Source organism: Schistocerca serialis, chromosome 8 (assembly GCF_023864345.2).
Source record: "Schistocerca serialis cubense isolate TAMUIC-IGC-003099 chromosome 8, iqSchSeri2.2, whole genome shotgun sequence".
Taxonomy (NCBI): domain Eukaryota; kingdom Metazoa; phylum Arthropoda; class Insecta; order Orthoptera; family Acrididae; genus Schistocerca; species Schistocerca serialis.
Window position 1 is genome coordinate 349,160,232 of NC_064645.1, and position 4,549 is coordinate 349,164,780.

Here is a 4,549-nt window from a genome sequence, read left to right on the forward strand (position 1 = left end):
ACCACCTGCACCCGTTCGTGCCCCACCCCAACCGCCAAACTCGCATCGCCAGCGGATGAACGGCGGACGTTTCCCGCACTCGTAAGGTGCAATCCACACCTATAACATGCGTTTCATGAAGAGTTATTTCCAATATGCGACATTCCCGCTGTCCCTATTCATGAGCTGCGAGCTGTACCACGTACAAGCTACAGACGCGATCGCATTGCTCACTGTACGGATTCTCATGCTGAGCGATCAGCTAGGAAGCGCCCCATCCATGTCGGCACCCGTGGGCGTTGCACTCGCAGTCGCAAAAAACGTTGGGCAAATATATATCTCGGAAGAGTAACGACAGTCGGAGCCTCCTGGCGTTGCACTCGCAGTCGCAAAAAATGTTGGGCAAATATATTTCTCCGATGCTGAGCGATCAGCTAGGAAGCGCCCCATCCATGTCGGTACCCGTGGGCGTCGCACTCGCAGTCGCAAAAAACGCTGGGCAAATATATTTCTCAGAAGAGTAATGACAGTCCGAGCCTCCTGCGTGGGAAGAGTCTTTCTAGGCCCTGACCCACGGGAAGCGTGTAGCTTCCCCCATCCCGGACATTTGACGTCGTCACACTACCGGTATTGACTAATAGACTGATTGTTGATAATCATAAGCCATACACTGGGGGAAACGGCCGACAGGGGTATCAACATAGTGGAGCCGCAGTGTCACTAATGTACAGAGATATATGTTTCGACTGGAACCAGAGTAACCGTATACACGGCACTGATTAGTAACAGATGCAGAGCCATCAGAATACAGATAATATATATACAACCGTCCCTATACATGCTGAAAGACTCTGCACACAATGAGAACCACACGGCAGCCAGACACTATCACACACTACTCTCTGCCTCTAACAGGCACGCACACAATATCTAACCACCAGCATGGAAGAACATCCGGTGCATCCTCTCCGCCACATTACACAATCCACACTATCATAACCAGACCGGGAGGTCCACCCAGAAAACAGAATATCCCACCCTTCCGACATCCGCCATTGCTCAGCTAAGCCACGAACACCCACACATGTCCTACACAGGGGTGCACCCAACATCACAATACTGCCTCCTGTCACAGCACACAAACAATGGCAGGAATGAAAGACACAGATCTGCCACAACCTTGGAATCGGAGCGCCGCCTGTCATGACCCACAAGTGCATCCTGACGTGACAAATCGGACGATCCCGCAGGCATCCACTTACGATAATCACTATCAACGAACCTGCCGCGCCCCCCCCCCCCAAATACACCTTTCCCTACAACAATGTGTACCTTAACCTAAGCTATATTGTACCTTACCCTAAGCTATATTGTCCCTTAACCTAACCTCCGTTGTGCCTTAACCTAACCTCCGTTGTGCCTTAACCTAACCTACGTTGTCCCTTAACCTAACCTACGTTGTCCCTTAACCTAACCTACGTTGTGCCTTAACCTAACCTACGTTGTGCCTTAACCTAACCTACGTTGTGCCTTAACCTAACCTACGTTGTGCCTTAACCTAACCTACGTTGTGCCTTAACCTAACCTACGTTGTGCCTTAACCTAACTTACGTTGTGCCTTAACCTAACCTACGTTGTGCCTTAACCTAACCTACGTTGTGCCTTAACCTAACCTACGTTGTGCCTTAACCTAACCTACGTTGTGCCTTAACCTAACCTACGTTGTGCCTTAACCTAACCTACGTTGTGCCTTAACCTAACCTACGTTGTGCCTTAACCTAACCTACATTGTCCCTTAACCTAACCTACATTGTCCCTTAACCTAACCTACGTTGTCCCTTAACCTAACCTACGTTGTCCCTTAACCTAACCTACGTTGTGCCTTAACCTAACCTACGTTGTGCCTTAACCTAACCTAGGTTGTGCATTAACCTAACCTACGTTGTGCATTAACCTAACCTACGTTGTGCCTTAACCTAACCTACATTGTCCCTTAAACTAACCTACATTGTCCCTTAACCTAACCTACATTGTCCCTTAACCTAACCTACATTGTCCCTTAACCTAACCTACGTTGTGCCTTAACCTAACCTACGTTGTGCCTTAACCTAACCTACATTGTGCCTTAACCTAACCTACATTGTGCCCTAACTTAACCTACATTGTGCCTTAACCTAACCCATGTTGTGCCTTACCCTAACCCATGTTGTGCCTTAACCTAACCCATGTTGTGCCTTAACCTAACCTATGTTGTGCCTTAACCTAACCCATGTTGTGCCTTAACCTAACCCATGTTGTGCCTTAACCTAACCCATGTTGTGCCTTAACCTAACCCATGTTGTGCCTTAACCTAACCCATGTTGTGCCTTAACCTAACCCATGTTGCGCCTTAACCCAACCCATGTTGCGCCTTAACCCAACCCATGTTGCGCCTTAACCCAACCCATGTTGCGCCGTAACCCAACCCATGTTGCGCCGTAACCCAACCCATGTTGCGCCGTAACCCAACCCATGTTGCGCCGTAACCCAACCCATGTTGCGCCGTAACCCAACCCATGTTGCGCCGTAACCCAACCCATGTTGCGCCGTAACCCAACCCATGTTGCGCCGTAACCCAACCCATGTTGCGCCGTAACCCAACCCATGTTGCGCCGTAACGTAACCTAAATTGCGCCGTAACGTAACCTAAATTGCGCCGTAACGTAACCTAAATTGCGCCGTAACCTAAACTATATTGCGCCTTAACCTTACGCACGTTGTCGCTTAACCTGCTCTGTAATTGTTATGCGACTCGTTAAAGTAGTGTAGTGTTGCCTAACTGCAACCCTCGCAATATAGTTCGCTACTCGCACTGCCCGGTCCCCTGTGTATCGCGTCATGTTAAACACCCTGCAGGTGTTGCTGACTTTCCACATGCTCCTGTTATACACTGTAATGTGGATAGCAGCGGGACGTACATCCCCCCCTCTTCCCCCCTGCCTTCGCAAGCTCGTCGGTGAGAAGTGTGCATGTTCAATGCCCTTCGCATGCCGAAGTACTCAGCCTACGTTGTGGTACGGCCTGTCACCTGTCCGCAGATGTACGCAAAACCCACAAACTGTACTGCACATTGGTCCGTATGTACTGAATGATACATCGTGGCACATGTGTGACCGTACGACGACTGCGCCTAGCAACGGCGGACCATACAGTCCAAATATTGTGCACGCAGCTACGTGTCGTCTCCCTTTAGGAGCTGGATTGCAGTGTGGTACGCCATACAGACGTGTGGGAGGAACGGACGCCCTGGATGGCGATCAGCATGAGCAGTCTGTTGATGTAGTGGAGCGTGTATTCGGACGTAGTCGTCTCTTCTCACACACTGTGATAGCATGTTGCACCGCGTTCCACATCTGCGACATGCTGCAGAGGCCGGCTGACAGTCGTTCGCGCAATGGACACCGCATACGTACGGGGGCTACCTTCCACGTGTTCTCTAGGCGTGCACATGTTGATGCGTCTATGTGGGCAGACGTAGTGTGTTGTGACACCTGACACAGGCATGCAATACTCGTTGCAAATGGCGATGGACGTCTACGTTTGCTGGTGACGTTACGCAAATGAACAACTGGTAACCCGTTGTGGTGCGGTTGTTCTCGCTAGAGGTGAATCAGTGTTGGCGACGATCGGTCGAGCTATTAACCGGTTGTTTCATGGATACCCACCATGCCCACGAACGTGAAAAGGGACCCACCATGCCCACGAACGTGAAAGGGGATCTGGGTGTGAGGCGATACGCGGCGGTGGCTGGGTGGGACCGTCCCCGGCCGGTGAGGGGGGGCCGCCCGGCGTGCTGGCAGCGCGGTGCGTGGGCGCACGCGCTACAGCCGGCTGGTGGGGGCGGCCAGTGGCAGGCGCGCCGGCCGACGGACGCGGCAGGCGGCGCAGCTGCGCGCCGGCGCCCCCTGCTCGCGGCGCCTTGCGGCCAAAGTAGGTCCTCGCGGGCCCGGTGCGAAGCGCGGTGGCCATCTGCAGTGTGCTGGTCCGATTGAGGACTGTGTGCGCTGAGGATGCGCCGCCGCCCGGCGCTCGGCGCCGCGACGCCGTCTGCTGCTCGGTCGCCCCAGCGGTTCTCGCAGGTGGTTTGTATCGCAGCTGTGCGGACGTGTTGGCGCGTGCGCTGTGCTGGGAGAGTTCGCTTCGGCACCCAAGTGGGGCTTTTGTCCTTCTGTGGCGCTGGCGTTGGAGCTGCCGGTCACCGTAGGTGGCGCGTGTTGTCTCCCGCCGGCAATGCCACGACAGCACGCTCCCGGGCCTCTGTCGGCAGCGGCAAGCTCAGTTGGGAGCACGGGTGGTCGCACCTAAAGCGTCTACTCGCCTAACTCCGGGCGATTGCGCCTCTCTCGAACCCGACCAAGTACTTAGGACGGCGCTGCGCGCCGCCGGGACCTGAGAGGGTTTCGAGGTGTGTTGTGCAGGGGAGCTCAGCCTCCTCCTGTTTGCAGAATAATTGAGCGGACGCTTGCGTGTTCGCGCGGGCCCCCGGGACACACTCCCGGGCGGCCGGCTGCTCAGCTCTAGTTGACGCAGC